The 17598-nt window shown below is 41.4% G+C and overlaps 2 long non-coding RNA genes across 4 annotated transcripts in view; both read right to left on the bottom strand.

The window, feature by feature from the left end:
- The window catches only part of LOC137642749 (uncharacterized), a 136756-nt gene that overhangs the window by 52978 nt on the left and 66180 nt on the right, over nt 1-17598 (bottom strand). The gene's annotated exons all lie outside the window — the stretch shown is intronic.
- LOC137642747 (uncharacterized) overlaps nt 1-17598 on the bottom strand; it is a 63518-nt gene that overhangs the window by 11182 nt on the left and 34738 nt on the right. For all 3 annotated transcript variants that reach the window (XR_011044850.1, XR_011044849.1, XR_011044851.1), the window contains 2 exons: nt 9826-10124; nt 9175-9309 (listed from right to left, as the gene is read on the bottom strand). This is a non-coding gene — a long non-coding RNA (uncharacterized lncRNA). The remainder of the gene's footprint in view (nt 1-9174; nt 9310-9825; nt 10125-17598) is intronic.

Raw genomic sequence — 17598 nt, forward strand, 5'->3', positions numbered from 1 at the left:
TCTGTACTTGATAAGTACCTGGTATGTTGTCAAAGAATAAATTAATTTCCCCAAAAAAGGAGAGAGCAGTGTACATTCCACAAAGGATGGGAAAACAGTTAACATGGCAAACACCCATCCTGTCTATAATATACTTTTCCAATTGATTTCAAAACAACTGCCAAGTGAAAATGGTTGGTTACAGTTTGGATTACTGGGATTTTTCCTGGCTTAGTTATGGAGTATTGCTTGTTTCAATGTGGACACAAACCTCCTGAGTCAATTATATGGGAGTCTTCCCCAAGCGGGAGGAAGCCGTTGGACTGGTCTCTACCTACTGTTGTACTACATCACTCTTAGGTAGCCACAAAACTGACAAAAAATTACAAATACATGACAATCAGATTGACATAAGGGTTCCTTCGGTGAAGACAATACCAGATGACGACTGGAATTTTATGAAGAAGGAATTGAAGAAAGGCAACATTCCACGTTCACACGCTTCAATGCGGAGAATAACTGATGACGTGACTGAAGGTTGAGCGTCCTGTAAGAGCTTTGCCTAAATCAACTGTTGTGCTGCAACAATGGGACCCATAGAAAAGGTATCCACCGATCTATGGGTACAATCCTTTACAGTAGGTAGTGGCCCTGGTGGAACTTTTCCTGAGGAATTATAGACTTTGAGAATAAGAGATAGTGGAACCAAAAGAGATTGTGTTCTTGGAAATCTTTGATCGACAAAAAGCCGACGGTAAAGTCAAATCTGGTGTCGTTTATGGCCGGATTTTGAGTTTGAGCCACAAATTCTGGAACAGAGTAAAAATCTAGGTTCTTCCAACCCTTGGAATGTGATATATGGTATGATAGTACAAGCCATGCAGTTTGCTCACTCTCTTAGCTGGTGGAAATTCTTCATTTACCTTAATAGTAAATCCCTTAACAATTAGTGGACTGGATAAAAGAATTGGATTTGATCTTATCAAGATGTTAAGTCAACCACTCAAAATTGAGAGAATGTTTAGGAGAGAGTGTGCATACGTTGGTGCGTAAAGTAAGCGTAAACAAAGGAGGAGTATTTGTGTTTACAATCAAGACAACTACGATGATTCGAGAGGGGAGAGATGTTGTTCCCTTCATTATCATTTGAAAGTCTAATCTCTCCCTTGTAAAAGGCGAGATGACTTAGACCAACATAAGCAACAGTGGCACAGAATAGCTTGCGATAGAAGTCTGTGGAGAAACCTGGGGAAGGCCTACATCCAACAAAGGACTTTTGAAGGCTGAAATGATGATGATGATGATGAATGTGTTTTCATAACTCTTAATCTCTTAAAATAACAGCAAATTATTAAGTCTTGTTATGACGATGTTACACGATTTGATAATTGCTCAATGCTAAGCTTGCATGTGCTTGGAATTGTGCCACCAACCGTAAGTTAAGATTCTTGAGTTGCCAGGCTAACTGTGCAGTGTAACCAGTAGGTTAGGTAGGAGTACAGTGCAGTATACCTTAGGCTACGAATTGCATGTTGTTTGACATAGGATCGTTGTCCTAAAGGAAGTTTTGGCATTACAGAGCACCAGTTTTGGATGGATTCCCTATTAAGGTCACTTCATCGCATATCCAACTACAGCACTGTTCAAGAACTAAAAGAATTGAGAAGAAACTGTGGGGATCAGCCTTTCCCTCAACCTCAACTATAAATAGGAAGATTCATCCGTCTCCAACATCACGTACCAGTTTCAATTCAATAGCAGGGTTTGTGGTGGCTTAATAGGTAACGTCCTTGCCTGGAAATCACCAGACGGGGGTTCAATTCCCGCTCAAACTTGTTAGGTCCTTTAGTGGCTACAACCTCACTATCTTTGTGAGCTAAGGATGGGGGGTTTGCGGAAACCTATAGGTCTATCTGCTGAGTAATCAGCAGCCATCGCCTGGCCCTCCCTGGTCTAAGCTTGGGTGGAAAAGGGGTTTGGGCACTGATCATATGTATATATAGTCAGTCTCTAGGGCCTTGTCCTGCTTGCTAGCGCAATGACACTGTCCCTTCCTCCGCCATTCTTTTAATCTTTTAAACTAAGCCTCTGAAGTACACTATTACTATTATTACTTGCCAAGCTATTATTCTAGTTGGAACAGCAGGATGCTATAAAGGCAAGGGCTCCAACAAGGAAAAATAGCCCAGTGAGAAGAGGAAATAAATAAAATACAAAAGATTTAATGAAAAATTAAAGTATTTTAAGAACAGTACCAACATTAAAATAGATCTTTCATAAATAAAGTATAAAAAGAGACTTATGCCAAGGTTTGGATTGCTACAAATATACTGAATAAGTCAATTGTCCTAAAGTGAACGGTGGCACCCGAATGTTAATTACGACAATTGACATATCAGTAAGAGTTGAAGGTATTCAAATTATACAGGGCCAAGAAAAAAACTTTCTTCAGGGACAGGTCTCGGTCTGAGGTCCTATTTAAAGGTTCGTAAGGTGCCATCCTAAGGTATGGCAAGACCCTCGTCACATTCCAAGACGGGGGTTTGAGTTCCTGAGGTGGGCAGGTCTGTTCAAAGCTCCTGATGAGAGCTGATAACTCCCACAAGGAAAAGAGATCGAGTCCCTTTAGTTTAAAGACTTGGCTCCTCAAGGCTATCGCTCAGCAGATGGGATACTGAGCCTCCTTGCTTGTTGATTTAAGTCACCACTTTGGAGTTGCTGCTCATCAACACCACATACGAGACCTTTGAGGGTCTCTGAAAAGTGGAGTAATGCTAGATTCGCCACTTTCATTTTCCAGTAATTGATGTGTAAGGTTTTTTCTTTTTGTGACCATATCCTTGAAATCTCTGAAGGTAGGCTCCCCATCCTTGGCGAGAGGCCTCCGTAAAGAGAAGAAATTCTGGAGGCAGAATTTGTAGTAGGATTCTGGCTAACAAGTTCTCTGTCCTCGATCACCACAACAGATCCACTCTCACTTCTCATGGAACCTCCACTAAAGCTCCAGGAGGGTCTGATGTCTGGGACCACTGGCTCTTTAGAGCCCACTGCAATGAGAGAAGACACATCCTTCCGAAGGGAACCAGCTTCTCTAGGGAAGTTATATGTCCCAGAAAACTCTGCTGAAAATAAGCTGGGAGAGTTTCCCTTTTGAGAAAAGATTCTGCAGCTTGTCTGATCCTCTGCATCCTGTCTGAAGAGGGAAACGCTCTGGCTCGGACAGATTCTAAGTCCATACTGAGGTATCGGAGGCGCTGCTGGGTAACGAGACTGGACTTCTCGAGGTTCAACTGGACTCCCAACTCCCTAAAAAAAATTTAGGAGATCTCTGTGGTGCGGTAGCTGAGATCTTGAGTCTGCCAAGAGAAGACAGTCATCTAGGTACCTCAGCAGCCTAATACCAATGACGTGAGCCCAAGCAGTGACGAGGGCAAAGACTCTGGTAAAGACCTGGGTTGCTGTGGACAGGCCGAAGCACAAAGCCTTTAAATAAAAGATACTTCCTAGATCTGGGATGGATAAGGATCTGAAAGTAAGCATCTTTCAGGTCTATGGTCAACATGAAGTTGTTCTTTTTTAAAGGCTTGAATAACAGTGCATGGGATCTCCATCTCGAATCTTGTTTGGAGCACAAACTGGTTCAAGTGGGAGAGGTCTACGACAAGTCTCCAGCCTCCCGAGAACTTCTCTATTAAGAAGAGGTTGATGAAGAAGCCTGGGGATCTGTCTGAGACCTCCTCTATGGCCCCTTTAGCCAGCATCTGAGAGACTTCCACCTCTATGGTGGGACTATCAAAGTCTGAGCTAATGTGGGAGGTCAGCCCCTGAAGTGGATGTGATATTCTGAATGGAGAACTGCCATCTTTCTCTATAGCTCTGCAGGCATCCCCCTACTGGTGGTAAGTCCGGAGATCTGCCTTCCCTAGCGGGAGCCACAATACCCTCCAGCCAAAGTTGGGATTCTGATCCTGCTTTTTTGGTGGCTGACTGTCTGTCTGAAGGCGGGAGGAGCCAGTGCTTCTGACCGTTTAATTGGACACAGTTTTGGAGGCTGTTGCGGGACGGGCATCCTAGGAGCAGCTCTTCTCATGAACAAGGATTGGTCGGCTTCTGCCACAGCAACCTCTGTGGAAGGAAAATGTAGGAAAGTCCACAACGTTAGAGTTTTGCAGGTATAGCGCATCATTTTGGGACAACTATTTGGAGCACCTTGCCAAGACAGTGTCTCTATGATCGAAGACAATTTCTCCACAATGATAAGTGTCAACAACCTTAGATGTCAAGATGCCAGTACACTCCAAATCAATCAATCTCCACAAAGAGACAGATTGATGGACCAGGAATTTCAAAGCCTTAGCCCCCAGACATTGATATTTCCTCAAACTGTTTAATTACGTTAGGATTCTTCATATTTTCTGTAGTAGCAAAGCATGACATTGCCCCTGACCAGTGGTCTAGCCAGGAGCAGACCTGAATAGCTGACATGGCAGCTACCTGCATCTTTTGCATCTCAGACGCTAAAAAGGTGCAGTAACTGCTCTTAACGTATAAGACTCATAACTTTAAGGAAATCTGACGTCTGGTATGTGAGGGTTGGAATCTTGAAGGGGCTACACCAGTAGAACTGGTTCTTGCTCCATCAGGGGTCATCAATAATAGTCAACGATGGGTCATTGTATGTCGGCTCCTGCCTAACAATTATGCAGCGAGGTTCCTGTTTCAGAAAGATACTGGAGGCTTTCACCTTTCCTTAGACGTAAATGCGTTCACGCCTGTGGCTCGGACGGTGAGAAGAGGCCGCTGTAAGAGAATGGGCAGAGCCACATTTATTTACTCCTGCGATAAGAGTCTCTATCCACGTTGGGATGAGGTTGCACGGCAGGGGAGGGACTCTCAGTCTGAACTTGAAATCTGTGATGAAAAAAGATTGATCAGGAGACGTCTACTTGAAATGTCTTTTTCTGGAAGCACAATAATATTGAGGAGAACCGGGTCTCTTTTTCCAATCATTATCACTATTACTTGCTAAGCTACAACCCTAGTTAGAAAAGTAGGATGCTAAAAGATCAAGGACTACAACAGGGAAAATAGCCCAATGAGGAAAGGAACTAAGAAAATAAATAAACTATATATGAAGTAATGAATAACAATATAAAATATCGTAAGACCAGTAACAACTTTAAAATAGATCTGTCATATATGAACAATAAAGAGAGAATAGTGTGCCTGAGTGCGCCCTCAAACAAAAGAACTCTAACCCAAGACAGTGGAAGACCGTGATACAGAGGTTATGGCATTAGCCAAGAATAGAAAACAATGGTTAGATTTTGGAGTGTCCTTCTCTTAGAAGAGGTGAAGATATAGGGTTCTGCCACCTCTTTCCTTTCATGTCTCTGAAGAGAAATATCTGAAATTGCTACTCTCTCTCAGTAGCTTGTGGGATAATACTGTAGGTAAGTTGGGATTAATATTTGTCTGTGCAGACCTTGGTATAATATTAGGTTTATTTTATTATTTCGTCTAAAAGACGGGATATTATTATTATTATTATTATTACTATCCAAGCTACAACCCTAATTGGAAAAGCAAGATGCTATAAGCCCAGGGGCTCCAATAGGGAAAAATAGCCCAGTGAGGAAAGGAAATAAGGAAATAAATAACTGAAGAGAACAAATTAACAATAAATCATTCTAAAAAAGGTAATGTCAAAAGAGATATATCATATATAAACTATTAATAACGTCAACAACAAATATGTCATATATAAACTATAAAAAGACTCATGTCCACCTGGTCAACAAAAAAGCATTTGCTCCAACTTTGAACTTTTGAAGTTCTACTGATTCAACAACCCGATTAGGAAGATCATTCCACAACTTGGTAACAGCTGGAATAAAACTTCTAGAGTACTGCGTAGTATTGAGTCTTATGATGGAGAAGGCCTGGCTATTAGAATTAACTGCCTGCCTAGTATTACGAACAGGATAGAATTGTCCAGGGAGATCTGAATGTAAAGGATGGTCAGAGTTATGAAAAATCTTATGCAACATGCATAATGAACTAATTGATCGACGGTGCCAGAGATTAATATCTAGATCAGGAATAAGAAATTTAATAGACCGTAAGTTTCTGTCCAACAAATTAAGATGAGAATCAGCAGCTGAAGACCAGACAGGAGAACAATACTCAAAACAAGGTAGGATAAAAGAATTAAAACACTTCTTCAGAATAGATTGATCACCGAATATCTTGAAAGACTTTCTCAATAAGCCAATTTTTTGTGCAATTGAAGAAGACACAGACCTTATATGTTTCTCAAAAGTAAATTTGCTGTCAAGAATCACGCCTAAAATTTTGAAAGAGTCATACAAATTTAAAGAAACATTATCAATACTGAGATCCGGATGTTGAGGAGCCACCGTCCTTGACCTACTTACAATCATACTTTGAGTTTTGTTAGGATTCAACTTCATACCCCATAATTTGCACCATGCACTAATTTTAGCTAAATCTCTATTAAGGGATTCACCAACCCCAGATCTACATTCAGGGGATGGAATTGATGCAAAGAGAGTAGCATCATCTGCATATGCAACAAGCTTATTTTCTAGGCCAAACCACATGTCATGTGTATATAGTATGAAAAGTAATGGGCCAAGAACACTACCCTGTGGAACACCGGATATTACATTCCTATACTCACTATGGTGCCCATCAACAACAACTCTTTGAGATCTACTACTTAAAAAATCAATAATAATGCTAAGAAACGACCCACCCACTCCCAACTGTTTCAGTTTGAAAACAAGGGCCTCATGATTAACACGGTCAAAGGCAGCACTAAAATCAAGGCCAATCATACGAACTTCCCGACCACAATCAAGGGATTTCTGTACTGCATTGGAGATTGTAAGAAGGGCATCACATGCTCCAAGGCCTTTCCGGAAACCAAATTGCAAACTAGGGAATAGGTGATTACCTTCAGCAAACCTATTAAGACGTTTTGCCAGAAGACGTTCAAAAACTTTAGATAATATGGGAGTTATGGAAATTGGGCGGTAATCAGTGGGACTTGAGCTACCACAAACACATTTACATAGAGGAGTAACATTACCAATTCTCCAACAAGTGCTAAAAGCTCCTCTTCTTGCTAACTTGCGTAAAATAACAGATAACTTTGGAGCTAAGAAATCTGCTGTCTTTATAAAAAACAAAGGAAAAATACCATTAGGGTCTACACCTCCATAAGCATCAAGGTCCATCAACAGATCTTTAATCTCACGAGATCGAAAAGCTAAACTAGTTAATTTAGCCTCAGGAAAACAGGAATGAGGAAGTTCAAGTTTTTCATTACTCTGTTTACTGTCAAAAACATCAGCCAAAAGGGTTGCCTTTTCCTTTGGACAGTGAGTGACTGAGCCATCTGGTTTAAGTAAAGGAGGAACTGTTGCATCTACACCTAAGAGTGCAGATTTAAGGGTAGACCACCATTTATGTTCCTGAGTTGTACCAGAGAGGGTTTCTTTTATGATTATATTGTACTCCTTTTCAGTTGAGGCATAAACTCTCTGAGCAAAAGCTCGAAGCTGAGTATAGTTGTTCCAGGTCAAATCTGATCTGTTACCCTTCCAAAGGTGATAGGCCTCCTGCTTCTCCAAATAAGCACGTCTACAATCATCATTGAACCACGGTTTTGAACTCATGGGCTAGTAGCAATCTGGGTATCAACCAAAGTTAAAAGTAGCACGCGTTCATTAGGCACTTCCACAAGGCTACGCATTCGAGTCAAAGCACGAATTTATCAAGTGTTCCCACGAGTGTGTAATAAGATACTGGCACGTTCAGGTTGCACACTCGCCCGCAGGGATGGTGGCATATTCTGTGACATTAGCACACACTCGTGAGGGTATGCCAATACGTGTGGTTGAGACACCTGGAGCCGAGATGTTTGTTGACATTGTTATAACTTTCGCCTTCTGAAAGGGATGTTGGGGAAGGGGAAGCCAACGTTCGTACTCTGATGAAACAGCCAAATCTTCAGTGGAATTTGTCATGGACACAACAACTGTGGATGTCCTATCACCATCCGAAGAAGATAATGGTGAATTGTCGGGCCTTTCTCTGGAGAAAGGTGATGTTGCGGGCCCCTTGGTGTACAGAGCAACCCAAACTGGTGCATACAAGCCAGGGAATAGTAAGCACCTTCCAGGATGGCTGCCTCCATACAGGGGGACATGTCTTCTCATTCAGCACAGGGGAAGAAGTTCTCAGATGAGAGTGGGGTGAAATCTTCAGCACTTTTCCTGGAGAGTCCTCCTAAAGTGAGAAGTCACCTTGGCTCTGAAAATCTAAATCAAAAGCGTGACGATCACCACTGAGCACACTCGTGGGTGGAGATGGGAATCTGAGTAGATTGGTATAATGTGGAACTAAAGATATTGGAACTTAGTCCAGTCCAGGCTGTGCTGGAGCTGAAGCCAAAGGATAAGTGTCACATAGGGACTAATGTTTGCTATGCACTAAACTAAGGGCAACCAAACATTAAAGTTTCACTAATCTGAAAATTATGGAGATAATGGCTGCACCCCCAGTTAAGAGGGTCACAGGAGGCTTCTTGCTCTCAACAGAAGAAGACAGGGAAGGGGACCCGTCCTTCTTAGCTCTCTTCTTGCAACGTGCATGGAACCTCTCCCACTGGGAGGGTGGCCACTACCACCAAATTTCACACGGCTTACCACGGCAGTTCAAGTACGAGGGGTGCGGATCAACCTGGACCCACCTTATGTTCCTCAAGGGCGACCTTCAAGACCAGGGCAAGTCAGCATAGTACTGTACCTTAAAAGCCCTTCACCTCACAAAGCACACTGAAAGAAAAAGCCCTGGAGAGAGAAAGAATCCAGCATGGGGTCATGATCGTAGCGTGGGAGATCATTTATAAATAGAGTGACTCGGCATCTCAAAGGTATAAGTGCACTAGCCAACCATGGCACTGCCTGGTAACCATACATGGTTGCCAGTTTTACATTTTTCTTTCTGGTCATAGCAAAACAACTTGGGAGTAAACCCATATAAATGACTCGGATGTTTGTATCTGCACAGGAACAAACTCATGTTATGCTGATGTTGGAAGAAGATGTTAGAACCATGGATAAAAGTGGCTACTCTACTGAAGAAGGAAAAGCTGGGCTTTGTTACCATCACAGATGACTTGAAGAGCTTGAATCCAATGATGTGGAAGCCCGGTGTACGCTGGCAATATGACCACAGCAGTCTCCTTGCATTGCCTTGGTTGGGATGTGCGACTTCTTCAATTACAATTTCAAGGTCTCCCTGAAAGAAAATTTATCTTTAAGAATACAATAAAAAACAAAAGTTTAACCCTAAAATACAATATATTGTGGTGAACATATAATTTATAATCCTATGAAGAAATATGCTTAAATTATCAAGGAATAAAAATGATCAAATTATGAAGAATATTGAGCAATGCTTGACTTGGCTAAAGATAATGTTGTACAGAATACTATTAAAACTAACCCAAGGCTGGTCAAGAATAGGTAAACCTGTTCTTCACCAAAGCAGAATGGTCATAGACATAACCTGGTTATGAATATCTGATTAGCAGTAGATATTAGAATACAGTTCAATACAGTAATGTATCATAAAATAGTGTGGTCTTATTTCTATCACTAGAGAGGAATCCATTTTCTAAAAGCTCAGCAAGAAATTGATAATGACTGTAGGTAGAGTATCATACAATACTGTATACAGACATTCTTTTAAAAGAGTTATTAAGCCAGACTTATACTTATCAAAGGCAGAGACTTGAAAATAAGAAAATCTTACGGTCAAGGGAGAAGATGGAGAATGGAAGTAACCTAACCCAAAGGCCACAGACAACCATGGATCCGTAGATAATCTGCCTCTCCAATGAAGTGTCTGACTCTACTGACACCGTAGAAGACGAGGGGGTCTGGAGTCACAGCAATGATGGAAGACGATATGCGGAGCTGCTATGGGGCTGGATGGCGATTGTCTTAGTCACCTTTGGGGTGAGACTCCTGACAATATGACGGGTGTTATCTCCTGCCGCAGCAAAGATTAGGACAATCAGCTTGATACCACAAGGCGATTACAACGTCTTCCTGAGGAATATAAAAAAGAAATTTGTGAAAAAAAATATGAAATACTGCATATTGTGCTGTGCATGGAATTCAAAATCACATAATAAAATCCTTATAAAAAATGAAAATGATAAAACTATGAGGCAAAAGAGAAATGTTTGATTCTGCTGAAGATAACACATTATCGTACTGTACCATCAGTCTACAAGTAATACTCAATGGTACTGTAATACAGTATTCATTTTGATATGCAAAAGTCTGAAACATAGGATAAACAAAAATTATAGTTTTAGTTCAAGTTACTGAGTGAAATTTTTCTTAACATAAATCCCAACAGAATAAATGATAATGAATAAATGTATAACAGTATTATACAGCAGCTGTAATTCATTTCTATTCAATCTGCTAAACCATTTAGATTTGAATATTGGATATATATCTTGAACGATAGAAAATGGAAGAAAACTGGGGAGTAAAATGGGAAGAAAGAGAAGGGAAGAGATTCAGAGTTTGCTAAGGAAAGTAAAATAGCCCCAGGAATAAACAGACCATAAGTGCTGCGACGCCTACTCCTGCTGAGCACGGTATGCCAAAACCAGCATCTCCCATAAGGAAACGTCCTTGAAATTGACCAAAACCTTAACTAACCTAACTCGGAGATTATTCTGTCCATAGACTGACAAGGAGATATTCCATAGAATTGATTTGTTTACGATTTGAGGTCATTTTGTGGCTATCCTATGTACAGGCCAAGACAGATTAGACGCAGGTCATAACGGAAGATTTCTTGTTAAGGTTTCATGAGTCATCGGAGAAAAATTTCAGAGGAAAAAAGCAAAGACGGAGAAAATAGATTTCTGAGAATCTTTTGTTTCGTGATGAGACTTTGTCAAGTGACGCTGGTATTCCATCGCAGTTTACGCAACAAAATAATCTAATATGATTTGTATTTAGCCAAAATACTGTATAATAATGGTTTAATCTAAAATTAAATTTTCCTGACTGGAGAATCTATTTTGTAAAACTTAATCCAGTCAAACACCATGACAGAAAATACCATAATTATCGGGTTTTTCCATGACCGCAGACCACTACCGACGGTCACGGCCACCTTAGGGATGTTAAGTGCACCACAGAGGCCTAAAGTAGTTCTATTTGGGCTAAATATTTGATGCAAAATTCAAAGTATGAGAAATGGCACTTTTCTATACATAAAGATATCTTAGTCGATCGATACCTTTCAATTCACGTTTAAACCCAAGCTCAGATGTGCAGACCAAAATCCCTAAACGAGCATAAGCTATCCATCATAGGTGTAAGGGATATTTTTATATATCCTTATCAGATTCTTTTAATGATGTTTATAGCATGATAATACCTCATAATATTGTGAAAATACTAGGGCGAAAATCATATATGTAGAGATAAGTTTACCAATATTATATTTATCAATAATATTTAAAGTTACATACAACTAGGGTTCCATACAAATAAGATATAAATTACGAGAAATTATGAATGCCGATTAAATACAAAACAATATAAATATAATTATTAAATTACTAGGAACAACAAATTCAAACATGAATGAAGAACCCAACTATGAAATTAGTTATGAAACCTAACCTCATTATTACTACATACATACATATACCAAAGGCACTTCCCCCAATTTTGGGGGGTAGCCGACAACAACAAGAAACAAAACAAAAAGGGGACCTCTACTCTCTACGTTCCTCCAGCCTAACCAGGGACTCAGCCGAGTTCAGCTGGTACTGCTAGGGTGCCACAGCCCAACCTCCCACATTTCCACCACAGATGAAGCTTCATACTGCTGAGTCCCCTATTGCTGCTACCTCCGCGGTCATCTAAGGCACCGGAGGAAGCAGCAGGGCCTACCGGAACTGCGTCACAATCGCTCGCCATTCATTCCTATTTCTAGCACGCTCTCTTGCCTCTCTCACATCTATCCTCCTATCACCCAGAGCTTTCTTCACACCATCCATCCACCCAAACCTTGGCCTTCCTCTTGTACTTCTCCCATCAACTCTTGCATTCATCACCTTCTTTAGCAGACAGCCATTTTCCATTCTCTCAACATGGCCAAACCACCTCAACACATTCATATCCACTCTAGCCGCTAACTCATTTCTTACACCCGTTCTCACCCTCACCACTTCGTTCCTAACCCTATCTACTCGAGATACACCAGCCATACTCCTCAGACACTTCATCTCAAACACATTCAATTTCTGTCTCTCCATCACTTTCATTCCCCACAACTCCGATCCATACATCACAGTTGGTACAATCACTTTCTCATATAGAACTCTCTTTACATTCATGCCCAATCCTCTATTTTTTACTACTCCCTTAACTGCCCCCAACACTTTGCAACCTTCATTCACTCTCTGACGTACATCTGCTTCCACTCCACCATTTGCTGCAACAACAGACCCTAAATACTTAAACTGATCCACCTCCTCAAGTAACTCTCCATTCAACATGACATTCAACCTTGCACCACCTTCCCTTCTCGTACATCTCATAACCTTACTCTTACCCACATTAACTCTCAACTTCCTTCTCTCACACACCCTTCCAAATTCTGTCACTAGTCGGTCAAGCTTCCCTTCTGTGTCTGCTACCAGTACAGTATCATCCGCAAACAACAACTGATTTACCTCCCATTCATGATCATTCTCGCCTACCAGTTTTAATCCTCGTCCAAGCACTCTAGCATTCACCTCTCTCACCACTCCATCAACATAGAAGTTAAACAACCACGGCGACATCACACATCCCTGTCTCAGCCCCACTCTCACCGGAAACCAATCGCTCACCTCATTTCCAATTCTAACACATGCTTTACTACCTGTGTAGAAACTTTTCACTGCTTGCAACAACCTTCCACCAACTCCATATAACCTCATCACATTCCACATTGCTTCCCTATCAACTCTATCATATGCTTTCTCCAGATCCATAAACGCAACATACACCTCCTTACCTTTTGCTAAATATTTCTCGCATATCTGCCTAACTGTAAAAATCTGATTCATACAACCCCTACCTCTTCTAAAACCACCCTGTACTTCCAAGATTGCATTCTCTGTTTTATCCTTAATCCTATTAATCAGTATTCTACCATACACTTTTCCAACTACACTCAACAAACTAATACCTCTTGAATTACAACACTCATGCACATCTCCCTTACCCTTATATAGTGGTACAATACATGCACAGACCCAATCTACTGGTACCATTGACAACACAAAACACACATTAAACAATCTCACCAACCATTCAAGTACAGTCACACCCCCTTCCTTCAACATCTCAGCTTTCACACCATCCATACCCGATGCTTTTCCTACTCTCGTTTCATCTAGTGCTCTCCTCACTTCCTCTATTGTAATCTCTCTCTCATTCTCATCTCCCATCACTGGCACCTCAACACCTGGAACCGCAATTATATCTGCCTCCCTATCATCCTCAACATTCAGCAAACTTTCAAAATATTCCGCCCACCTTTTCCTTACCTCCTCTCCTTTTAACAACCTTCCATTTCCATCTTTCACTGTCTCTTCAATTCTTGCGCCGGCCTTCCTTACTCTCTTCACTTCTTTCCAAAACTTCTTCTTATTCTCTTCATATGACTGACCCAGTCCCTGACCCCACCTCAGATCAGCTGCCCTCTTTGCCTCACGTACCTTGCGCTTTACTTCCACCTTTTTCTCTCTATATTTTTCATACTTCTCTATACTATTACTCTGCAGCCATTCTTCAAAAGCCCTCTTTTTCTCTTCCACTTTTACCTTCACTCCTTCATTCCACCATTCACTGCCCTTCCTCATGCTGCCTCCAACAACCTTCTTGCCACATACATCACTTGCAATCCCAACAAAATTTTCTTTTGCTAACTTCCACTCCTCCTCTAAATTACCAGTTTCTCTTACTCTCACCTCGTCATATGCCATTTTCAACCTTTCCTGATATTTACTTTTTACCCCCGGTTTTATTAGCTCTTCAACCCTCACTAGCTCCCTTTTACATCCACCTACTCTATTCCCCCACTCTTTTGCTACAACCAATTTTCCTTCCACCAAAAAATGATCAGACATACCGTTAGCCATACCCCTAAACACGTGCACGTCTTTCAATCTTCCAAACATTCTTTTTGTTATCAACACATAATCCATTAATGCCCTTTCTACTACTCTTCCATTTGCCACTCTTACCCATGTATACTTATTTTTATCTTTCTTTTTAAAAAAGCTAGCACTTATTACCATCTCTTGTTCAACACACATATCTACCAGTCTCTCACCACTCTCATTTTCACCTGGTACGCCATATTTCCCAATGACACCTTCTACCTCTCCAGCACCCACTCTAGCATTTAAGTCACCCATAACAACTACATAATTCCTTCTACCCAGTCCTTCTACACACCTAGTTAATTCACTCCAGAACTCATTCCGCTCTTCTTCACTTTTCTCACTACCTGGCCCATACGCACTGACAAACGCCCAACATTCCCTACCCAAACAAACTAGTTTCCCAATACTCTTTGAAGCAAGTCAGTCAAATAATTCACGTCACAATAATATATAATAAAAATTAAGATAACAAGCACCAAATAGTAAAATAATAGCCAAAATATAACTAAACAAGATGCAAAATCAAAACAGAAAAACAAACATTAATATTACAGTGAACCCTCGCTACTTCGCGGTTCGACAATCGCGGATTCACCACTTCGCGGGGTTTTCCCATAACCCATATATATATACATATCGCGGATTTTCCGGAAAATTCGAAAATACCGCGAAATCTGAAGATAACCAAATACGATATTTTGTTACCTGTAATTCCATTAATACTGTAATTATAGTAATATCTGCTCTTACTGATTGTTCATTGCATTACATATGATATATAATTCAGCACAGAAAGAAATAAAACACGAAAAGAGAATGTGATCATACGATAATTCAGTACGTAGTAAAATTAAATCGAACATGAAACGCAAATCAGATGCAGTCATACCATATTAGAATGGTGTGTACTGTAATGGATGTGCTTCTTTTCCATGAATCTTTTGTATGTATACGTACGTAGTACAGTACTGCATCCAATAATATTCTTTGTTGCAAAAATCACATTTCGAATAAGTACTGTAAGCGTACGAGAGAGAGAGAGAGAGAGAGAGAGAGAGAGAGAGAGAGGCGTAAAATAGCGTACGTACGTAAATTTTTATTATTATTGTTATTATTATTATTATTGTTGTTGTTGTTAATAAAATTATTATTGTTATTATTATTAATCATTATTATTATTATTATTACTGTACAGTATTATTATCATTATTTATTATTATTACGGTATTGTACTTAATCTACGTACGTTCAGTGTGCGCGGGACATCTTCTATGAGTAACCAACGCACCATAGTACTGTATAAGACGGGTTGTGATTGGTTCAAGCGCTGATAGATGACGAATCAAAACTCAAGTTTTGTTATCTAGCCTGTGATTGGTGTTTGGCCCGCATCTCCAACCCGCAGCATCAGAGTTCTCGCGGGACTGCATCGTTCACTTTCTCTTTCCGCGTATTGCTGAGTAGACGTTCTTAAGTTTGTGAAGTTGAATCTGTGCTGTGTGCGACTGTTTTAAGTTGAACTTTTTGTTGAACTTTCTGTTACAATGGCTCCCAAGCGTTCTGCTTCTAGTAAGGCTGGTAGTGAGCCTAAACGCCACCGAAGAATGATGACGATAGCTGAGAAGGTTACGCTTCTCGACATGTTAAAAGATGGTAGAAGTTACGCGGCCGCCGGCCGCCATTTTGGCATCAACGAATCCACCGTTCGCTACATCAGGAAGGACGAGGCGAACATTAGAAAGACTGCTGCAATCACCTTTAGCAGATCAGCGAAGCGAGTCGTTACAACGCGTAATAAAACGATCGTACGCATGGAAGGTGCTTTAGCTGTGTGGATTGCCGACTGTCGGAAGAAGAACATAGCGTTGGATACGAACACCATCCGAACAAAGGCTTTGAGCTTGTATGAGAATTTTGCGGCAAAGGAACCTCATGACGACGATGGCGACCATGCTGAAGAAGATGATGATGTAGATGATCCTCAACCAGGGACCTCCACTGATTCCCAGCGTCAGAAACAACGTTTTTCCGCCAGCAAAGGATGGTTCGCGAAGTTTCAGAAACGCTTCGCCCTGAAAAGCGTTTCCCTGCATGGGGAGTCTGCTTCCGCTGACACTGCCGCTGCTGAAACTTACGTGAACCAGACTTTCAAGAACATTATCGCTGAAGGTGGATACAAGCCGGAACAAGTGTTTAATATGGATGAAACCGGCTTGTTTTGGAAGAGAATGCCGTCGCGAACTTTCCTGTTCAAAGAGGAAGCCAAAGCCTCTGGCTTTAAGGCATTCAAGGATCGCGTTACCCTCGTGATGTGTGGCAATGCTGCTGGATTTTTGTTAAAGCCGGGGCTTATTTATAAGTCGAAAAATCCTCGCGCTTTGAAAAACAAAAATAAGAATCTCCTTCCCGTGTACTGGATGCATAATCAAAAGGCATGGATTACGAAGATGCTGACCTCCAACTGGTTCCACCAGTGTTTCATCCCGCAAGTCCATGAATATCTCTTAGAGAAGGGTTTGCCATTCAAGATCCTTCTCCTTATGGATAACGCTGGTGGACACGCAACTGACCTGTCGCGTGAGGGCGTTCAGGTTGAGTTCCTGCCACCCAACACCACGTCATTAATTCAACCAATGGACCAGGGGGTTATCAGGGCGTTCAAGGCCCTCTACACGAAGAATACCTTGGCGGACCTCGTTGCGTGTGTGGATGCTGCCCAAGATGACGAGGATGAAGACTTCAACTTGAAGGCGTACTGGCGGCAGTACACCATAGCCACGTGCCTGCAGAATATTCAAAAGGCACTTCAAGAGATGAAACCTGCAACTGTAAATGCGAGCTGGAAGAAGCTGTGGCCCGATATTGTTTACGACGACAAGGGATTTACTCCGTCGGAAATCCAACACTCTGCAATACGGAAATCTGTGCAGTTGGCTGCCATAATTGGGGGTGACGGGTTTGGCGACATGACGACTGAAGACGTCGACGAGTTGTTGGACTGCCATTCCCAGCCCCTAACTGACGCAGATCTCGAAGACCTGACGAAATCGGCAAGTGAGGAAGAGAGTGAGGGTACCCAGGAAGAGACCCAAGAAAATGTAGAAGAAACGGGCTTAACATTAGAACGGCTCGCCAAGTTCTGCAACCATATGAAGGAGGCGAAAGAAATGTTGCAAGAGTGGGACGAGGATATGGTTCGCGCGATGCAATTCTGCAACAAGGTCGATGACATCACGACTCCCTACAGGATGCTCTTGGATCGAAAAAAGAAGCAGCGGCAACAACTTCCGATCACAATGTTTTTTCAGCCTCGCAAAAAAGAGCCAGTT

Source organism: Palaemon carinicauda, chromosome 6 (assembly GCF_036898095.1).
Source record: "Palaemon carinicauda isolate YSFRI2023 chromosome 6, ASM3689809v2, whole genome shotgun sequence".
In the NCBI taxonomy this organism is placed as follows: domain Eukaryota; kingdom Metazoa; phylum Arthropoda; class Malacostraca; order Decapoda; family Palaemonidae; genus Palaemon; species Palaemon carinicauda.